Consider the following 23,201-nt stretch of genomic DNA (forward strand, 5'->3'; position numbering starts at 1 on the left):
CATACCGTATGCTTTCTAGACCTTCGGGTTGGAAGAATGAGGCTTCTTCCTTCTCCTTCTCAGTGTGTCAGTGGCAATTATACTCTCTCTGAATCTATAATCGTTTCCTCTCCTTTGAACTATGGATTCTCCTCTTTCCTCCTCACTCGGTTGAGTGAGGATGAGAAACAATTTTAAATCTTGCTTTTGTTTTGATTTTTGCTATGAGTCTCTGTTCTCTGTGAAAAAAAAAAAATCTCTTTCATTTAGAGTGGGAAAATGAACTGCCTTTAGCTGTATCTTTGAAAAAGTAAAGTTAGTGTTGGAATCCTGGCTCGGATTTCTAGTTAAAATTTTTACTTCTTGTGCAATTAAAAACAATTCCACAGCTTTTTAAAGAAAATTTTGTTACCTTGTGCGTCATTACAAAGCAAATATCAAAAGTATTCTAAGTTCTAGAAGGAAAAAAATACGTTCTGTACCATGTAAGTTTTAGTCTTTATCTCATTCCAGCAGTAAGGAGAAATAAAAGTGCTTACAATAATTATAATGCACATAGGATGAACATTCTGCTGTATGAGACATGGCTATAAAGTCAGGATACTGTTTTCCATAAGTTTCACTTGAAAATCCAGCCCCTCAACCTTATAATCTTATTATATACAGCATTATGTAAATTGTTATCATTGGAGCAAAATGTTATGACTCATCATTACATGAATTTAGATATAATTTGGATCTAATTATACTCTTTAAAATATGACAATTAATAGATAGAGTGTATGATATAATGGATTAACATGTAATAACTAAGTAAGGAAATAATAGGTAGTGAGACTGTCTGTCATGACTACCTTTAGAAAAGGGCTCTGCTGTCTAGTTTGCCTTCAACTGTAAGGGGTAAAAGTAAAAAGAAATAAAGGCAGATAAATACGAAGAACAAAAGAAGTGTTCAATTTTTAATGTACTTTGTGGATACAAATGCGAAATAGGAGACTCTAGTAGCTGCAAATTGAAGGAGCACGTATTATCAAACAGATTCATCTTAGGCAAAGGAAACGTAGTGGTCTCCTCCTCTGGCTGACAAGAAGCCAATAAATCAATGATGAATGCTTATAAATCACAAGGACACTTCTCACATGGAGAATTATAATCATAGGAATGTTTCTGATTTCCGTGCTTGCTTTTTCATTGCCCACCATCCATCTCACCTCACCTCCTATGTTTCCTATCACTAAAATTATTTTTTCCCCAGCACTTTCTTCCGAAGGACATTGCTATGAAAAGGCCTTCACCCTTATGTGACAACCTATTTTTCTGTTTTTTCTTCTTTTTCTATCACTTTTTTTCCTCATCTAAACCTTTCCTTGAAGGCTGTCTTTCTTAAACAGATCAATTATCAGGAGGTGAATAGGACTTGGAATCGGGTGAGCTCTGAAGGAATCAGAACTTCTTTCAGAAGTTACCGAGAAAATGGGCATGAGGGTCTCAAGAGCTGATGAGTTTGAGATGAAAACCCACCTGGGAGAGCTCTTGTAAGGAACTCAGCTTACTCAAACTGAAGAATGATATATTAGACCATAATCTTCGGCTTACATAAAGCACTGACCCTGAGAGGGAGATAAAGGTGAGAAAAAGTAACTGGTGTCTGGACTTCGGAAAGAGAGACAGTCAAAGGCCATTACCTCTTGTACTACTACATCCACCACATAACTTAACTGAAATTTCAGAGCCAACTTGAGTTAAAAAGAAAGAGCTGCAGATGCTTCAAAGTGAAGGCACACTCCGAATTCTAAGAAGACCCCTGTGATTCAAAAGCACCATCTCTTTAGTCTGAGAGCATTTGTAGTCCACTTTCCCACCCTCTCTGTTCCTGGGGCACTCTAGCTTTGAGATGTAGGAGAGGCATCTTCTCTCATGATGACTAAAATTATTGCTGTTAAATGAAGAAAAAATAGGCAGAGAGAGGGAAAGAGCTAAATTTAAGAGATTAGTAAGATATTGTTCTAAAATTGTTTCTCTATTTCTTCTGAATTGCTTATCATCATTTACAGTCAAGACCTTTTGACCTGGCACTAAGAACTCTATTGAAATCTCTTTATGTACTCAGGAACCTAAACTGCTGAATTCCTTCTAAATTCCCAGTTTCAGTTAGTGGGATCAAAATCCATCCATTAACCATATCTAGTAGCCACAGAGCTATCCTTGCTTCCTACTTTTTTATGCTACCAAATATTATTTTTACATTTTCCCACCTAAGATTAACCTCTACTCTTCATCCTCACTGCCACAACTACTGCGTAGAATTTACTCATCTGTTGTCAACATCACTTTCAACTGCTGTTATAACCTTCTGACTGGTGTTCTAGTCTCCAATATTATATTCCTTACTTACGGCTATACCCAATCTTTATAAAGAACAGAAAATATCTGAAGTTGATATTGTAATCTTCTTGCTTAAAAACACTTGCTCTTTTTACTTGTAAAAGTTTAAATTGATTAGCATAACATAAGTTAGCTCAATCTACCTTTCCAGCTTGATCTTTTGATATTTAAATTCCCTCTCTGCCATGAATCATATTCTTTATTCAGAGTCCAACTGCATTCTTCCCAGCTCTTGTCTTCCTTTTACCTAAAGGACTTTTTGCAATATTTTTTCATTTGGCAAACTCCTACACAAAATCCATCTCAGATGTGCCCCCCATTGTAAAGCATTCTCCAATTTCCCTAGTTGTTTCCTGTTCGTTCTAGCATTTTATTTGTTTGTTTTTTTATCTATTTATTTATATTAAAATTATTGGGGTGACATGGTTAATAAAATCAAATAAGTTTCAAGTGTACAATTCAATAATATGTCATATGCATATTGCATTGGGTTCACCACCCAAAGTTAAGTTTCCTTCCACCAACAACATTTGATACTCCCTTACTCTTATCGACCTCCTTCCTCCCCGCTTCCATTTGGTAACCACTAATCCACTGTCTCTGCTCCCTTCTGCTTATAAAAGTTTTCCATTTTGTAAAACTTCTCAGAGCTCTGTTCTATTTGATAGATGGGATGGTGCCTGACTCATGAATCGTTGAATAATGCCAATTTGATCTTTAAATTTACTCATTTGAATTTTGTTTTTTAATGGTACATTCTTATATTCAAACTTCAGGAATAGTGATATGAATGGCCTTATTCAGAAGCAGAATATTTAATTTCCTTACTGCATTAATCACTATATTTATTTTGTCTCAACACTAGAATATTATGATCTAATAGGCATGGTATAAGTAATATATTTTTTTCATATTTCTGTGCCACGTCTTCTCATTCCATTTCTTTTTTGCCACACTCTGAATTGAGAACATGAATCAATCTAGGAAAACTGCTTATTTATATGTATTTCCCTTTTGTTCTCATTGTAATGTGGATCCCTTAACCTTTATGAACAGTCTTCTTTGTGGACAAGACCTAGTGCCATGTACATGATGCTTCACATTAAAATTAAACCTCTGCTAAGCTATAAAATTTATAAAATTAAGTAAGTCAGAGTTCCTAATTTCTCTGTTCTAGGAATATCAGTGCAGAAATAATTTGAGTGCATATAATTTTAGGTATTCAATAAAAAAAAATTTCTCTAACAATAAAAGTAATTACAAATATACAACTGTGATTGAGGAGGACCAAATAGAAATTTTAGAAAATCTGCCCTTAGAGACCAGAATCAGATCACAAGAGGGCAAAGAATGTATTGTTCATTCAGTAGATGCTTCCTTGAAGTGAGTCTAAGCTGTTTTTTACCCCAGTCACTGAATTCTACACAGGGCCTCCGTGGCCCCAACAGAACTTATTGTGAGCACTGGCCAGTGAGTTCAATCTCATTATTTCGAAACCCTTTGGCAGTTTTCACTTACAGATTTCTCCTAATCATTAGTTCTTAGCAGCAACAAAATGGTAGGAGGAAAATAAAGCAAGATCAAAAGATACATATTCAAGGCAAAAAGGCTCAGCCTATTAGCCCCAAACGACAAATAAGTGGAGAAGATTCTCCACTGTTTCTGAGAGGCTGATGTTAGATGCAAATCAGCCCCAGGCTATGTTAAAAAAAAAGTAGGCTAACAACAAAAGCAAACCAGGCCTGCCTTTTTGTTTTTCCGCATAGCGCATCCAGTCTTTGTCCATCACACTGGAAATCTAATAATATTTTACAAGGAAGGTTAGAAGAGATAAACAATCTTACATCAGCTATTAATCACTTCTATTATATTATTTGCCAAAATCCTTCATTTTTACATAGCACAGAAAGTCAGATAGCAAGGTTGCACAGGACAAAGGTCAGAGAGTGAGGTTGCACGGAACAAAAATATTGTAGAAAATAATATGTTTGTTGCAGTGTGATCCTTTGCAGACCACCCACAAATGAACAACTGCAAATTTCTCTAAAATAAGAAAATGCAATTAACTCTCTGATGTCACTCTATAATACTAAACTCGTTTAACCTACCTCTCTAGCAGATGGTGCTGGATGTAAAATCAGACCAAAATCTCCCCCAAAAGGCCTTATAGCTATCCTATTCCTTCTCAATGTTAGATGAAAAGCCAATAAGAATATATTACAGGCCAGAATCATTCTTCATTTGACAAATGCACTTTTAATGTCCAACCTCTTGAAACACTTATAGCCATAGCAGGAACACAGCATTAGAAGTACTGTAACCTGAGTATCGCAGGTGATCTCATAGCAGTCATTTTGATTGACACTTGGCTGCTGTATAACACTTTGCCTAGTGTGCATGTGCTTACCCAGAATTCAGTTATAATTGGATTCATGAACTTTCAGGCATAAACATGATATTGTAATGATGGTAAAATGAGGTTTAGACTGTGAGCAGGTTAGGGTAGTATCTTCTGCACAGGTGTCTGTGGTTGGATTAACTCAGCTATAGATTATGGCCCTCCTGTCCTTTGTCTCCAGGGAAGCAGGAGAGATTCTCTAACTACCAATGGGGTGTTCTTTAGGCAATCTCTAGGCTGGGCAGTCTCTAGTCTCTATTCCTTTGTTCCCCTGTCACTCACGTCTGACTAGGTACCTGATATTTGGCTTTTTGCTTAGGAAAAGATACTTTTTCAGTTTGCATAGGAAAAACTTTTTGCCGCATTTGGTGAGACACGGTATGAAATAAAGAAACGAATACTGGCTTCCAGTTAAGATGGAGGAGTAGGTAAATGCTGTGCCTGCCTCCTCTCATAACCACATTAAAATCACAACTAAACTACAGAATAGCCATCATTGGAGTCATCTGAAGTCTAGCTGAAAAGAAATCCTACGACTGGGGACACATCAAGAAGCCACCTTGAGATTGGTAAAAGGGGCAGAGATGCAAAATGGGCTGGCCCCGCACCCACGTGTGGCAGTTGAGAATCAGAAATATCTTGGCTGGGAAGGTCCTCCCAGAGAAGTGAGGGGTCTTGGCCCCACACTAGGCTCCCCAGCCCAGTGTTGAGGAGAGAAGTCCCCACAACTTCTGGCTGTGAAACCAGCAGAGATTGTGGCTGAATGAGACAGAGGCATGAGGGAATTGCAATGTTCCTCTTAAGGGGTCCACATGAACTTACTCACTAATGGAATCACTAGCTCTGAGCTCCAGTTCTGGGGCAGCAGCTCCATTGGCACCAAGGACACATAGGGAGGAAGTGAGTTGTCTGGCTTCAAGGGGAGGCCTGGATGAGGAAGCTTTCTCCCAGACATAAGTGCTGACAGAGGACATTGTTCTTTTGTTGAGCCATGCCCTGCCCTGCCCTGGTAATTCCTTGAGACCCTTGCCCCACCCAACTTGCAGTCCCATGCAAGCTGCTTGCCATGGGTTTTCCATACAAACAGCCTATTTTGGCTCATCCTATTAACTTTCCTAAAATCTCTCAAAGGTTCACAAAACCAAGATAAGCAGTATCTGGCTGTGGCTGAACTTGGCCTGCCATAGGGCCCCTCACAGGAGCTCCTGGCTTGCATGCCTGGTGGCCGGCAGGATTTGGTATCAGCTGGAGTGCCACCTGGGGTAACATCTGAGGATGATACACCCAAACAGCAGACAGGGCAGGCACTAGAGCCCTGCTAAAGCAAATCTTACTCTGTAGGGTCAGCCCCTGCAGCTCTCCCACAGTAGTCATGGCCAGTCCTCACACCAATCGGCCTATAGGTCAATCTCTCCCATTGATGAGAAAACAGCAACCAAAGCTTAACTATAACAGCTTTGCATGACACAAACCATGCAAGGGCCATGCCTGGAGCACCTGGCTTAGGTGACAAGGGAAGACTGTGCCACTGAGACCCACAGCACATTTACTACATAAGGCCACTCTACTAGAAGCAGGAGACATAGCAGTCCTACCTAATACATAGAAAAAGACACAAGGAAGCATCCAAAATGAGAAGACAAAGAAATATGTTCCAAATGAAAGAAAAGAACAAAGCTCAGGAAAAAGAACTAAACACAATGGAGACAAGCAATTTAACAGATACAGAGTTCAAAACACTTGTTATAAGGATGCTCAGTGATCTCAGTGAGAACTTCAACAAAGAGATAGAAAACATAAAAATGGAGATAGAAGACATAAAAAAGAACCAGTCAGAAATAAGGAATATAATAACTGAAATAAAGAATACAGTAGAGGGAATTAATAGTCAATTAGATGAATCAGAGGATCGAATCAGCAATTTGGAAGATAGGTAAAAGAAAACACCCAATCAGAACAGCAATAAGAAAAGAGAATACAAAAAAAAAATGAGGGTGGGGTCTCTGGGACAACACCAAGTATACCAACATTTGCATCATTTGCGTCATAGAGATACAAGAAGGAGGAGAGAGAGAGAGAGAGAACAATTGAAAACTTATTTCAAGAAATAATGATAAAAAAACTTCCCTAATCTGGCAAAGGAAACAGACATATCAGCCCAGGAAACACACAGTCCCAAACAAGATAAAATGAAACAGGCCCACAGCAAGACACATCTTAATTAAAATGCCAACGTTTAAAGACAATAAGAGAATCTTAAAAGCAGCAAGAGAAAAACACTTAGTTACCTACAAGGGAGCTCCCATAAGACTGTCAGCTGATCTCTCAACAGAAACTTTTGCAGGTCAGAAGGGACTGGCATGAAATATTCAAAGTGATGAAAAGCCAGGACCTACAACCAATACTACTACTCTACCCAGTAAGGTTATCATTTAGAATTAAAGGACAGATAAAGAGCTTCCCACACAAGGAAAAGTTAAAGGAATTCATCACCACCAAGCCAGTATTAAAGGAAATGTTAGAGGGGCTTCTTTAAGAAGAATAAGAAAAAGAAAGTTAAAAAATATGAATAAGAAAATGACAATAACTATATATCTGTCAACAATCACTCTAAAAGTAAATGGATTAACTGTTTCAATCAAAAGATAGAGATCCTGAATGGATAAGAAAACAAGACACTTACATGTGCCACCTAGAAGAGACTCACTTCAGATTAAAAGACATACACAGACTGAAAGCAAAGATGAAAGAAGATATTTCATGAAAATAGAAACAAACAAAAAGCTGGGGTAGCAATACTTATACCAGACAAAATAGACTTTAAAACCAAGGCTATAACAAGAGACAAGTTATCCTACTTCTGAGTATTTATCTGAAGAAACCTAAACACCACTTTGAAGAGACATGTGAATCCATATGTTCATTGCAGCATTATTTACAGTATCCGAGATATGGAAGCATACTGGGTATCTATCAATGGATGAATGGATAAAGAAGAGGTGGTACATATATGCAATGGAATATTACTCAGCCATAAAAAAGAATAAAATCTTCCCATCTGCAACAACATGGATGGACATAGAGAGTATTTTGCTGAGTGGAGTAAGTCAGATAGAGAAAGACAAATATCATATGTGAAATCTAGAGAACAGGATAAACAAACAAACAACAGAAACAAGGTCATAGATACAGAGAACATTTTGATGGTTGTCAAACTGGGGGATGAAAGAACAGGTGAAGTGGGGAGGAGATAAAGAGGTACAAATCAGTAGTTATAAAATAGCCAAGGGGATATTGAATATAGCATGGGGAATATAATCAGTAGTATTATAATAACTATGTATGGTGTCAAATGGGTACTGGATTTATCTGGGTAATCACTTCGTAAGTTATATAAATGTCTAATCACTATGTCGTAAGCCTGAAACTAATATAATATTGTATGTCAACTACAATTGAAAAAAATAAAAATATAAAAATTTAAATTAAAAAAAAGTATTTCCAGCCAATCTATTGAGACTCTGTTCCAGCCACAGTAGGAACATGATGTGAGAGGACTAACTGTCACACAGATTTCCCAGCTTTCCATGCTGACTGCCAGGCATGTCCCTCTCAAGAGAAACCATTTTGGGATCCGAAAGTAGGATAGCTGGCTGTGGATTGCTGTATATCTAAGTGGGCATTGCCATTGAGAAATGGCAGCACAGGTAGTAAATGTCTTCCTTTGATCAATAAGAAGTTTTATTTCCTCTGATTGGTACCTAACAGAAAGCAATTCCTGATATTTGTGGGTTCATGAATTTGCAGTGTGACAAGAGTTAATTCTTCATTTTCATCGATGCAATTAGATTGTTCAGAGTTTACTTAGAATCACTTAATAAGTGATGATTTCAAAATATCCCTACTTTGAAGCTTGAACTTATAATATCCTATGTAAAGGTAGATTTTCACAAAGTGATACAGTTTATGATCTTAGTAGTCAGTTCTTTTTATTTTCCTTCTTTTCCCCACCTCTTAATGCTCATTTTTTAGTTACAAGTTATGGAAAATTTGTTTAATATATTATTTGCACAGATTTGAAAGACTATCTGTTTCTTTTCAGTTTCATTTATTCTATTAATTTATCAGTTAATTAGGGTAATGACATTCACTTCCTTTTCATTACTCTCCTGATAAGAGTCTTCTAATGAAAGAGATATATTGTCTGGCTGTTTTAAAAAGTGTTTTCAGTGAGGTTGGGGTAGCTGTAATGGATGTTGGTACAAAATCAAGGGGACTCTAGTAACAAGTTGGCAGCATATAAAAACCACTCAGTTTCTGCTAACTAGAGCTAAAATTTTCAGAGGCAAAGTTAAGGAGATGAATAGAAGGGTTTGGATAACATAAGACAACTTCTCCTCCAGCATTTGAAAGGTAACTCTGGGATTTACCTGGATAGAAGCCATGCGCTGTGTTGAGGCCTGCTTTCTTGCAGAAATAAGACTTCCTAGTTGGACAACAAAACAGAAAGTTGTATTCCAACCTGGAATGTTGAATGACAGAAATTGGAGGGAGCTCTACAAATGCTTTTAACAGGAGAGTTGAAGATCAGAACAGAGATACCCCTTAATCAGTTGTGGATTCAGGGACCACAACTGATTAAAACATGTAACTCTTTAGTGATAGAGAGTATGCAAATATGTGCACCTTAACAAAAGGGCTCAAATGTATGATGGAAGACAGGATGGGAGAGAAGAACAGAATTCAACCTAACTACACAGACTAAACCAGCTAGTACATTCTTTCTTTTGAACCTAAGGGAGGAGTGTAGGATGAACAGTGAACTTCCAAATGACTATGATAAGAAAAAGTAATAAAAGATCTGGGAATGAGAATGGTTCACATCTGAAAAGTTATTCATTTAATAATTAAATATTACAATCCCTACTCAACTCTTAAGTATTTTAACAGATGGGTCTTTTGATCCATAAAGCTCATGATATCTCTTAAGGTTTTTAGAAACATTGTAACCAGTCTAGGAAATTTGCAATTAGAAAGACTAGATCTGTTAGAATCTGCAAGGCAGGTCTGGGAAGTCCTGGAAATTGTCAATATTTAGAGAAGAAAGGCAGGAGAGAATTTGGTTTGAAAGAACCATAAGGAAAGTTAACTATGTTCTCTCCAGGGAATCTTCTTTCAAATCACTGGGTCAATCCACCCCAATTTCTCTTTTAGTCCATACAAGGCTACTTTAATAACAGAAATTTACAATCTATTGGACTTACCAATAATTGATGCAAGTAATTTTTTTTTTTTACCTTTTAATCAATCATTACTTACATAGCTGCCATGACTTTAGCCTCCAACATGTTAAATGTGAGTTTCGGTGTTATATACATATCCCTGATAATTCTGTGGCTCTGAGGGGAGATTCTGAAATATGCTCCTGAGTATGTGAGTTCACGAATCTAAAATTCCATTGTTGATACTTTTTAAAAAATATATTCAGGCAGATAAAGAAAAACAGAAATGTACCTACAACAAATAGTAAATAAGAGAAATGAGAGAGAGTGTGTATGAGGCAGAGAGGAAGAAGCAACACAAATTTAGTGTGAGAGAGTAGGAAATAGAGTAAGGAAGAGTGGAATGAAAGAGGGATGTTGCAGAGTAACTATTAGAGAAGCAGATGAAGTAGCTTATATGAAAAGCCCAAAAAATTCTAGAACAGATATTTTTAAGTAGAAGATATAGAAACGATAAAATAAGAGTAGTTTTATTCAGAAATATTCAGTCATGCTCTCTCTGTTTTTATATCAAGTCCCACTTTACCTCCTATCCCCTGTAAAACAGCAAATTCGAAGGGTCAGTAAATGATGTACAGTAGAAAAGTCTAGAAATTTAGAAATATTTTCACTGTATGTTTTATGGTTATAAAATAATACCTGTTCTGCACCAAAAATTCAGAATAGATAAAAAAGTATAGATGAAATAAAATAAATCAGAATATTAACTATGATTATCTGTGGCAATTTAAAGTCATACAGTCACACTTATGTTTAATTAGAATCATATTGAGCTTACAATTTAGATATTTATACACTTATATAAATGTATATAACTTTGACCTCTACCTTTAAAAATGACTATATTAGACAAGTAGTGCATGTTAATCATTGAATAATACAATTTCTCTCTTACCTATTTACCGAGTAGCTCTTGAAGATGTTCCCATGAAATAGAAATCCTGGGACAACCCACATTGATGTCTGTACAGTATACCATGTATGAGGCTAGGCTTTGATGTTAACTCAGTAAAATTAAACATAGATGAGGGAGTTATTTCCCTAAGCCAGCAACTACTCTCCTTCACTACTACTCTCAGGATTTGTGATTCCTAGGTTGTCCTTAACAAATGCTTGGCTGTGTCCCCAAGGTGCATTTGTTGCTGCACAGTGTGGGATTCTGAAGTTAGTATAGTATAATCAGCAAAAATAGCCTAAGGAAGTTAAAATCTCAGCTCCATAAAATCTCAGTTATAATAATTTAGGCAAAGTATTTCACCTAAGTTTCAGTATCTCCATTGGATTGTTTTTGCATTTAATAAATCATTATATGCAAAGCTCTTATAGTAGTATCTGGCATATGGAAAATGATCAGTAATTGCTGCAAATTATTGTTGATATCGTCATTATTATTGCTATTATTATTCCTTTTGCTATTATTATATTTACTAGTCACAAAACGGAACGAGGAAAGATGGGATGTGAGACATATTTTTTTCTGCATCAAGTGGTTCAATGATTACAAGATACAAGGAACACTGAGTTGGGTCTCAGGAATGTACACTCTGAGGTTTAATTTACTGAGCTGACCTTCTAAATTGGCAGAAGGAAAAAACATAAGGCCATGTTGAAAATGCTGAATTTTATCTAAGCTCTGTGTTCCCAGAAAGCAACACTCCACTCCCTTTGTGTTCCAGGAAATGGCTGACCCCAGTGCTCTCAAAGAATATGAGGTAAGACTCATCCTATTCTTCCTCATGACTTCCATTAAGACTCTGATGACTCCCTGCCCCTATAAAACACTGGCTCCCTCCCTTTTTCTTATTGCAATAACGTGAATAATATCATTTCTGTAATTGTCTGGCATCTTTTGTCTTTCACATGTGTTACAAAGTTCTTTGTGCCAGGATTATCTTTTGGGAACAAGGGCTGGGAGCAGAGCAATCCTGGACAGTGCATGGGATTGCAGGAAGAGGTTAGAAAGGGAAGTGTTTATTCCTATTTAGGTGTGAGTCTGCTCATTATATTATTCCTTATATATGCATTTGAGAAACACATTTTTTTAGTGCCTTAGGGACTGCTATTAGAAAACCAGAGATCCCTGGGTATAATAAAACCCTGAGATATAATAAAATCAGACACTTAAGAAAGCAGTAGTACCACTTTTTATAGTCACAGATTTAAAAGAAATAGTAACTCTGCTTTTATAAAACACTAACAGTAATACTCTCAACATTTATAATCTTGTGATACCCACCAAATTAGTCACACAATGAAAATACTGAAAGTGAATCCCTTACATATATTTCAGAGTCTAATGGTCTGCCTACACTTCAGATCATTCCTCTGTGTGGGTCATAAAGTTAGGAATTTGGCACTCTTTGTCTATTTAGTTTAGTTATTGTGTCAGCAGGGTGCAGAGTCCCTACATTTTATTATGTTTTCCTTTTTTCTGTGCCACTGGGTTAACTGCTGAGTATTACTGCTTTTAGTATCTAGGATAACTTGCTAATGTAGATGCTTTTCAACAGTATTTTATGAAGTGGAAGGAATTGTTTTGCTTATTATTCATCTCTTTATAGGTATTTGTAGGTTTTGAATGTCTTTGGAAACATTTTAAATGGAATCTTTAGTCTAGCTCAGACTTTATGAACTGATAACATAAAAACAATGTAGCTTATTTTTTCTTAAAATAAGCCAACACATTTGTGTTACTTTTAATAGAGACTGAATAGAGGACAAAGCCAGAAGCGGTCTTAATAATAAATGGTAAAGGCCATTGTTTGTTGAGCACCTATTGTGTGCCAGGCACTATTCAAATACATTTATGTGTGTTATTAGATTTAATTCTCATAATTCGTGTGAGTTAAGTACTCTGATTATCCTCTTGGATAGACAAGGAAAATGAGTCATAGTTAGGTCAAGGAATTTAATAAATGGTGGCTTAGGGAATGGCATCTAGTCCATTCTGAACTGTTTGCTTTTTATATCTGTTACTTATGTTTGCCTCTGTTCTGAGTTCAGTATCCTATTTTCTGTAGAATATATCTTTTTTTTTCCTGCTTATTTAGTCATTTCGGTGGAATACATCCTCCAGTAACTTCTTCTTTTTCCAATTTCATGATAGAGCTGCTTTATTTTACTATAGTATTTTTATAACAGTTTTGTTTCTATAGCTAAATTACACTAATGTGATTTACCAACATCAAGAAAGCAGGTACGTTTATTGACAATTTCCTTTTACATATTATAGCCAATGTCTAAAAACATCCTCACTTAACGGCCCAAGTTGAGGGAATGTCAATATTAGCCATGTTCTAATTTTGAAACTTCAGATATTATTAAATGAAATTTATTCATCATATTACATGAAATTTACTTGGGGGAGAGAAACACTTTTTAGATTAACTAAAACCAACTTAGTGAAAAACTTAAATTATAGAGTATATCATGCAATGTTATGATTTTTGTCTGTATTCAATAACCTAGAACTAACAAACTGCTATCTAATAATGATCTGCAAGAGAAAATTTAAATAGCAAAACACTGAAAGATACATAAATCCATATAAAGTATATTAGAATTAGGTATAATACTCTTGGATAATATCGTAAAGGCAAAAAGCTATGTTACAAGATGGTTGAGTTTTAGGGGCTTTTTTAAAAATAATTAAACTTTTTTTCAATTATAGTTGGCTTCCAGTAATTTCTGGATTAAGATGTGTGACACGTATTTATTATTTTATAAATTTTATGTCTATTAATCAAATATAAGGGTAAAGAAAAATCAACTTTGTTCAAAAGAGAGCTTTAGATTGGAAATTATTTTCCTCTAGAATTTTGAAGATATTTCTCATTGGATTCTAAATCCCAGTTTTGCTATTGAAAGGTCTAAAATCACAAATCACTTTGAGAACTAATCCTTTGACTGTGACTTTCTTTTCCATTCTTTTTCCTACTTGGATGTTTACTGGTTCCTTCCTTTGTCCCAGTGTTCAAGGCAAAGTACTTTGGGATGGGTCTACTTTCTTTCATTGTGCTTTCAACCATTTTGACCTGGAAACATATTCTTCAGCTGAGGAAATTTTTACTGAACTCTTTCATTGATGATTTCCTCCATTTCTTTTTTCTTTACTTACTTTTCTTTCTAATTAATATTATTTAGATGGTAGGTCTCTTGGACTTGTCTCATAAGGTAATCTTTTTTTTTCCTCCTATTTTCTACCTTTTTGTCTTTTGCCTCCACCTTCTGAGAGATTTTCACAGTGTTTAATGTCAATGTCTATTGAGTTTTTCATTTCTACTGTCATATTTTAAATTTCCAAGAACTCTGTGTATGGGTGTAAAATCTTCTCTTGTCTAAGACTATTAATAATATTTAAAAGTTTTCTCCTGTTCAAATCCTCTCTCTTTTCTTCCAGTTGCTTTTATCTGTTTCCACTGGTTTCTCTCTTTGGTATTAGAGGCACTGCATTCCTTAGGTATCTGGCAATCTTTCTATACTATTACTATTTAAAATGAAATATAAGTGAGTTATTGCAAAACTCTCTCAGAGCCATACCAAAAGTTAGAGTACCATGAGGCTTCTGTGCTAGAGAGTCCATGTATAGGTATTCTGGCCAAGAAGTCTAATTGAGCCCAACCTTCTAGCCATCTTGTCAAGGTATCAGACAAGTGAGTGAAACCTACCTTGTAGACTGAATCGCATGGAACAACCTCAGACAACAATAAATGGAACCGAAGAATTACCCAGTCAAGTCTTGTTCAAAGTCCTGGATCTTGAGATATAACAAAGTGATTGTTGTTCTAAGCCACTAAGATTTGGGTAATTTTTCATGCAGCAAGGAATAATCAAAATATTAGGTTTATATGAACTAATGTGGAAAGGTGATGTCTAACATACTGTTAAGTTAAAATAAATGCAACTCGTATAATGACTTTAAAAATAGAAACTGGAAATTCTGACTGTGTGGGTGGGACTCCTTGACCGGAAGCTTTACTGTAAGAAGATCCGGCTGTGCTATTTCTTAGAGAAACAGCATGGCCTCCCGCCTCAATGCCTGCTTCCCCCCGTTATTATTATTTTTAAGTTTTATTTTTTAAAACAATTTTAGATTTACAGAACAATTGCAAAGTCAGACAGACTTCCTATAAACTGCACACAAATTTCCTCCTATTAACATATTACATGAGTCTGGTATATTTGTCACAATTAATGGGCTATTACTAATACATTATTATCATCAACTAATATACATACATTATTCACATTTCCTTAGTTTTTGCTCATTTTTCTCTTCCAGGATCACATCCAGGATACCACAAGTTGATATGCCTTTTTAAGTTCTTCTTGGCTATGACATATTCTCAGACTTGCATTGCTTTTGAAGAGTTTGATGGTTTTGAGGTATTTTGTAGAATGTCCCTCTATTGGAATTTGTCTGGTATTCTTCTCATAATTAGACTGGGGTTGTGGGTTTAGGGAAGGAAACCACAGGGGTAGAGTGTGATTTTTACTACCTTGTATTAAGAAATGTATGCACTATCAACATGACTTGTCACTGATCTTTATCACCTGGCTGAGACTTCTCTAATATACTTTTTTTTTTTCTTTTTTTCCACATTGTCCTTTTAGGAAGGAAGACACTATGAGCACCCCACAGTTAAGGATTGGGGAATTATGCTCCACCTCCTAGAAGGCGCAGTATATACACAGATTATTTGGAATTCTTCTTCATGGGAGATTTATTTCTTCCCACATTTACGTATTTAATCAATCACTTATTTACATCAGTATGAATTCATGGCTATTTTTTATATGATACCTTTACTTATTTATGTTTTTTAGATTTTTCCTTTTGAGTTAATTATATTCCCCAGGAAAGAGTTATACAATATTCTGCACGGAAGGCAAAATCTGGCTGCCAATATTCTGAAGTTTCAGTGAAAATTAGGGCTGGGTTTGGGGCATTAGTGTTTAATATGAAAATATCACGTATCTGACCCACAGCTATATCTGGTATCTCCCAGTACAGAGACCCTGTTTTACTTTCTCCAGAGAATGAACCTAAATTATTTTGCTTACTTTAGTTAATGAGAATTAGCTGGGGGCATGGAGACAGGGATTTAACTCACTTTTAAATATCACTCAATTTTACTTATTTTAGTTGCCCCTTCACCTCAACCTTGATCTTGCCCTTATTTCAGTGGTATATAGTGCTGCCAATTACCACACAGATGGAGGATTTAGGGGGAAGAATTGGTTTGGTTCTCAGCCCTCCTTTGTTACTGACTTAGGTCTCAGCATTTTCATGTCTGCTAAATCAGTTTCACTCATCCATCTGCTTTATAGCTTCCAAAATTGCTTTTGCTGTGTTCTCCTGTCTTTTTCTTCCCATCTCTCCTTGTATGTTTGTCTTTAGAGAAAAAAATATATACATATCTCTTTACAGCAGGTTTGGTAGAGTTTTGGGGAGAGCAAAAACTGGATATGTGCTCAATCCACCATCTTTTCAGATTTACTCAGAATTACAGAGTTAGCTCTCTGAGACCAGAGGTACCGTCTTGCTTATCTTTGTATCCACATTTTCCCCACACATGCCTGATGAAGGGTAGTAAGTAAATACTAATTGAGTCTTGTTCAATTTAAAATAGGAAGCAGAATTAGGACACAAATATAAATCTAAATCCAAGTTATTTCTTTTACATTACACTAAAATTCTACCCCACATCAATTATAAACTTTGTATTTTCAATATTTAAAATGGAATTTTTGATTATAAGATAGTGTAGATCAGTGCTTTTCAAATGTTTATTTGTGCACGAAAACCCTGGGGACATTTTAAAATGCAGATTTGCATTCAGTAAATCTGAGTGGGGCTGAATCTCTGCTGGTCCATGGAACACAAACTTGAATAGTCAGGATGTTTATTGATGGATTTATAGCACTATATATTCTGGCATTATAAAATGCCATTTCACACTTTATTTCTATTGTAGAGGTAGTATCTGCATAACAATTCTGTCAAAATCAGGACTTGGAGAGCAATAAGTTGAATTGTACTGAGGAAGGAAGAACTAGAAGTTAATAGGTCAACCTATTAGTTGCGTGAAAATGTACGATGTAATGTGAGAGTGAAATCAGATTTTAAAAAGTTAGATATATATTCATTCCACTGAGAACTTTGTTCTATCAGATAGTCATAAGATTGTTATCTGTGGAGAAATGGATGGCACTAGTAATTATTCCATGATTATACACGTACGTATATGTATGTGTGAGTATGCATGTATGCACATTTATACCATACCTTATATATCTTATATGAAACTGACTTAAGATGAATTAACTATGTATGCAAGCAATATTTATTAAAAGAGACAAAGATTAAGGCAAAGGGAAAATGACACTAAGAAAAATAAAATAAAACTAGTATTGAGGTTAGTACACAAAATATGTGCTGTGTACACAGAATATGTACACAAAATATATGCACACTAATGACAGGGTTATCATAAATATGACTCTGTGCAGTCAGCTCAAAATGAATAAATATACAATCATTTACATAACATACTTTGGCTAAAAAGGCAATTTCTTTAGTTTATCTTTACCAATAGTAGACGATGTGATAGATGTAAAAGGACACTCTTAGAGTAATAGCCTTATAAGGCAACAAAAATAATACATAGTTGTCCAGACAAGAATTTAGGTGCTAGTGATAGATAAAAAGATGTAAACTTTCTTAAGGAGCTCACAATATTATGGAGAGACTAAGGAATTTCAAATAAGATGTGTTACAATAGAAGTACAAAGTATGCTGGTAGCTCAAATGAGGAAGAAATTAACTCAGCCAAGAGAAGAGGGTGGGGAGCATGAACTGGTTTATGGAATAAGAAATAAAATCTGGCCTGAAAAAAATTTATATTACATGTTTCCAAAATATCTAAGAATATAAGATCCTAATCTAAGTGGGCTTTGTATTGTGGTCAAAAGTAAAAACAAACAAAATAAAGAAAAGATAGAGAAAAGAAAAGAAGAGAAGAGAAGAGAAGAGAAAAGAAAAAAGAAAAGAAAGATCAAAAAAAAAAGAAAGAAAGAAAAAAGACATGCAATTAGGGTGTTCTGGTCACAAATGTGTGGAATCTAGTCTCTGAGAGATTGAAGTTCAAGAGTGAAATTCAGAGACAATACAGGAGCCCAGTAACTACTTGTAGTAGAAGTCAGGGGCACAAGCTTCTGGGATGCCAATATAGGGGTGGTTCTAAAATCAAGTTTCCCTGGAGGCTAATCCCAGCTTCCTGAGCAGTCCAACAGGCTAGATGAGTGGGCATTAACCAGCTTTGGTTCTCAGATACCTTTGAAAATATAACTAATATGACTAAGGCTAATTAACTTCTACTTAAACAAAACAAAACAAAACAAAAAAAAAAACCAAAAAACTCCAAATACACACATATGCAAAGTTTAGGTTTGGGATCAGGGTTTTAAGTATATCACAGACTGAGTTCCAATCAAGATAAGAAAATGCTGTGCTTACCCCATATCACAACTACATCAAAATTACAACTAAACTACAGAAAAACAAAACAAAACAAAATGAAAAAAACATCACTGGGAATCACCTGGGGTCCAACTGAACATAAGTCCTACAACTAAGGATATACAGAAGAAGCCAAATCAAGACCAGCAGGAGAGGCGGAGATGTGGAACAGGCTGGTCCCACTCTTGCATTTCACAGTTAAAATTCAGGAGGGATATCTCAGCTGTGGGGGACCCTCCTGAGGAGCAAGAGGTCCCTGTGCCATACCAGGCTTCCTAGCCCAGGGTTCCAGTGGTGGGAAGAGGATTCCCCATAACTTCTGGCTGTGAAATTAGTGGAGATTGTGGCTGCATGAGATGAAGGGAGGCTGGAGTCTCAGGCAATCCTCTTAAAGGGCCCATGCACAGACTTACTCAGTGGTGAACTCACTTGCTCTGAGCTCCTGTGCTAGGGCAGCAGCTCAGGGAGCACCAGGGACATACAAGGAGGAATTTAATTGTCTGGTTCAGGATAAAGGCTGGAGAGACAGCTTTCTCACAGAAAAAGGTGCTGGCAGAAGCCATTGTTTCTTTTCTGAGACTTCTCCTAACCCAGTGTGCATACCAAGCAAGTACCACATCCGAGTCTCCGTCAGCCTGGTTAAACCATTGGCCCATCACTGGTGATTCCCAGAGAACTAGCCTCACCCAACTTTTGGGCCCACCTAAGCCAATTCCAGTGGCTTTTCCATACAAATGACCTGTCTTGGTTCATGTTGTAAACTTTCCTAAAACCTCTTTAAGGTTCACAAACTCCAAACAAGCAGCACCTTGATTCAGTATGCCTCAAACTCCTGGCTAAGTGGCTCCAAGCCTGGTACTAGCAGCAACCATACTCAGTTCTATCCTAACCTCTCCCAGGAACTCGAAGCAAGTGTAAGTAGCAGCCTTCTGTAGATCACTTTGTAGCTCATACCAAGTGGCCCCAGCCTGGGCACAGTTAGCAGCTTGACCTGCACCAGAGTTCCCCCCAAGAGGCCTCAAAATAAATACACCCAGTGGTCAGCTTCAGACTACATGAGAGCATCACCCAACCACATCCACAAATGACGCACCCAAAGGGCAGACTCGCTAGGCACCAGAGCCCCACTAAAGAACATTCTGCTCTGTAGGGTCAGCCCCTGCACAGCAAATCTTCCATTGTAGTCATGGCCAGTCCTCACAACCAATCAGCCTGAAGGTCAATTCTTACTACTAACATGCAAACAGCAATCAAGGCTCAACTACAATAGCAGGCCAAAAACAATCCACACAAGGGACACTTCTAGATCATCCAGATCAGGTGACCAAGGAGATAGTGCCACTGGTCCGCACAGGTCACTCTACATTTGGCCTCTCTACTAAGACCAGGAAACATAGCAGCCCTACCTAATACAAAGAAAAGAACAAAGGGAAGCATACAAAATGAGAAGACAAAGAAATATGTTCCAAATGAAAGAAAAGAACAAAGCTACAGGAAAAAAAAATAACTAAATAAAATGGAGACGAGCGATCTAACAGATGTAGAGTTCAAATCACTTGTTATAAGGATGCTGAGTGATCTCAGTGAGAACTTCAACAAAGAGATAGAAAACATAAAAATGGAGAGAGAAGACATAAAAAAGAACCAGTCAGAAATGAAGAATATAATAATTAAAATAAAGAATACAGTAGAGTAGATTAATAATAGATTAGATGAATCAGAAGATTGAATCAGCAATTTGAAAGTAAGTAAAAAAAAACACCCGGTCAGAACAGCAACAAGAAAAGAGAATACAAAAAAATGAGGGTGGGCCTTTGGGACAACAACAAGTGTACCAACATTTGCATCATAGGGATACTAGAAGGAGGAGAGAGAGAGAGAGAGAGAGAGAGAGCAAGGAATTGAAAATCTATTTCATAGAGGTTACCAGAGGGAATAGGAGAAGGGGGGGGAGGTAGACAAGGGAAAGGGGGTCAAATATGTGGTGACAGAAAGAAATCTAACTATAGGAGGTGAACACAGTGTAAATATATGTACGCCTTACTGTTAAAGTGTGCAGCTGAATCTTATTGGATTTCATTAACCAATTTCACTATTAAAATAATAAATTAATTAAAAAAAAAGAAAGAATGACAGAAAACTTCCCTAACCTGGCAAAGGAAACAAACATATTAGCCTAGGAAATGCACAGTCCCAAACAATATAAAACAAAACAGTCCCACACATCATAATTAAAATGCCAAAGTTTTAAGACAATGAGAGAATCTTAAAAGCAGGAAGAGAAAAGCACTTAGTTACCTACAAGGGAGCTCCCATAAGACTGTCAGCTGATGTCTCAACAGAAACTTTGCAGTTCAGAAGGCATTGGCATGAAATATTCAAAGTGATGAAAAGCAAGGACTTACAACTAAGACTACTCTACCCAGCAAAGCTATCATTTAGAATTGAAGGACAGATAAAGGGCTTCCCAGACAAGGAAAAGCTAAAGGAGTTCATCACCACCAAACCACTCTTACAAGAAATGTTAAAGGGACATATTTATGAAGAAGAAAAAAAAAATAAGGTAAAAAATATGAATAATAAAATGGCAATAACTACATATCTATCAACAATTGCTTTAAATGTAAATGGATTAAATGTTCCATTGAGACATAGGGTGGCTCAATGGAAAGGAAAACAAAATTCTTACATATACTATGCCTAGAAGAGACTCACTTCAGATTGAAAGACACACATGGACTAAAAGCGAAGAGATATAAAAAGATATTTCATGAAAATGGAAACAAACAAACAAAAAAATAGCTGGGGTAGCAATACTTATATGAGACAAAATAGACTTTAAAACAAAGGCTATAACAAAAGACAAAGAAGGACCCAGTAAATTCACTTCTGGGTATTTCTCTGAAGAAACCCAAAACACTACTTCAATGGGACATAAACATTCATATGTTCATTGCAGCATTATTTACAATACCCAAGATATGGAGGCAACCTGGGTTTCTATCAATGAATTAATGGATAAAGAAGAGGTGGTACATATATACTCAGCCATGAAAAATAATGAAATCTTGCCATCTGCAATAGCATAGATGAACCGAGAGGATATTGTGCTCAGTGGCATAAGTCAGATAGAGAAAGACAAATGTCATATGGTTTCACTTATGTGTAGAATCTAGTAAACAGGATAAACAAACAAAATAAAAAAGCTTAGAGATACAGAGAACATTTTGATGGTTGCCAGGTTGGGGCGGATGAGTAAAGGGGGGAGGGGAATAAAAGGTACTAATTGATAGTTACAAAATAGTCATCAGGGTGTAGAGTGTAGCATGCAGAATACAGCCAGTAGTATTGTTTGGGTGTCATATGTATACTAGATTTATCAGAGTGATCACTTTGTAAATTATATAAATGTCTCATCATTGTGATTGTACACCTAAAACTAATATAATATTGTACATCGACTGTAATTAAAAAATAATTTTTTTTAAAATCACAGACCTTTTTAAGCTTTCCTTAGACCCTGAATTAAAAAATAAACAAACTAAATTTGATGAATGCATCAGGCTATCATCACAACTTGAGACAGGAGCTATTTAGATATTCTTGCTAACTCCCTTTATTTAATGCTATGCTCATCAAGTGACCTTCTGATCCCAGAATATCAACGATTTTAGATGGATGACAGACTCCATGAAGCCTGTTATGGGAACCTTAGGTTAAGAATGCTTAGGTCAGGGGCAATGTGATGACCTAAAGTAGTGAAGGTCACAACATCTTCAATTTTTTTTTATCCCAATCACGTTTCATTTTTGTGTACTCTTCTCATTATTTGAATTCACTGGCCTTTCTACAGACCTTTTCACCCAATAATAGTTGCTTACGGTAAGACCTAAAGCTAAAAACTGAAATACTGCATTCTTGGTTAGTATTGAGACCTCAGTGAGTAAGCGATAAGTAATTTATCAGTGTCCAAATATTGGGCCTGAAATCAAGTTTGCAACTTTTTTGACCTTCTCAGTAAACATAACCACAAACTTTACAGGTCATGGAAACGTTTATTCTTGAGTTAGTTCCTGGGGATTATCTTTAACTGTAATCTGCACAGTTTTGACTTTATCTACACTTTCTTATACACCTTTAAAAAATAAATCACGAACTTCTCCAACAATTAGAATAATAATTGACAATGTTTGGTTGGCACAGTATACTTCATTCTCCACCAAGTTCTTTAGAACCTACAAATGGTCATTCACACTTAGTGAGATTCTCAGGTGGTGCCAAGCATTTCTCTGTATGCAATACAAGTATAATCTCAATGAGACTCTACCAGAAACACTATGAAATATTATTAGCATGCCCGTTTTAGAGATGACAAAATGATAGGTTAAGCAATTCACCTAAAGTCATGCAACCAGTAAATGGCAGAGCCAGGTCAAAACTCAGGCACACCGGATCCAGAGCTTGCACTTTTCATTATTTCATTACATGTACTCCCTTCTCAGGCGCCCTCACTGTGCAAAAATAAAAATCAAGATATCAAAACAAGGGAGTCAAGATAAATGTGGAAATGATAGGGGAAGCTGATTAAGCGATATTACTTCAATTTAATCAAATTCTATTCTATCATTAAAATGTA

The 23,201-nt window shown here is 36.2% G+C and overlaps 1 protein-coding gene and 1 long non-coding RNA gene across 8 annotated transcripts in view; one reads left to right on the top strand and one right to left on the bottom strand.

Annotated features, from left to right (window-relative positions):
* LSAMP (limbic system associated membrane protein) overlaps positions 1 to 23,201 on the bottom strand; it is a 570,870-nt gene that overhangs the window by 266,037 nt on the left and 281,632 nt on the right. The gene's annotated exons all lie outside the window — the stretch shown is intronic.
* Positions 11,600 to 23,201, top strand: part of LOC120586648 (uncharacterized) — a 79,610-nt gene continuing 68,008 nt past the window's right edge. For both annotated transcript variants that reach the window (XR_005648767.1, XR_005648766.1), the window contains exon 1: positions 11,600 to 11,756. This is a non-coding gene — a long non-coding RNA (uncharacterized LOC120586648). The remainder of the gene's footprint in view (positions 11,757 to 23,201) is intronic.

The sequence above is a fragment of the Pteropus medius genome, unplaced genomic scaffold (genome assembly GCF_902729225.1).
Source record: "Pteropus medius unplaced genomic scaffold, Ma_sr-lr_union100, whole genome shotgun sequence".
Classification (NCBI taxonomy): Eukaryota; Metazoa; Chordata; class Mammalia; order Chiroptera; family Pteropodidae; genus Pteropus; species Pteropus medius.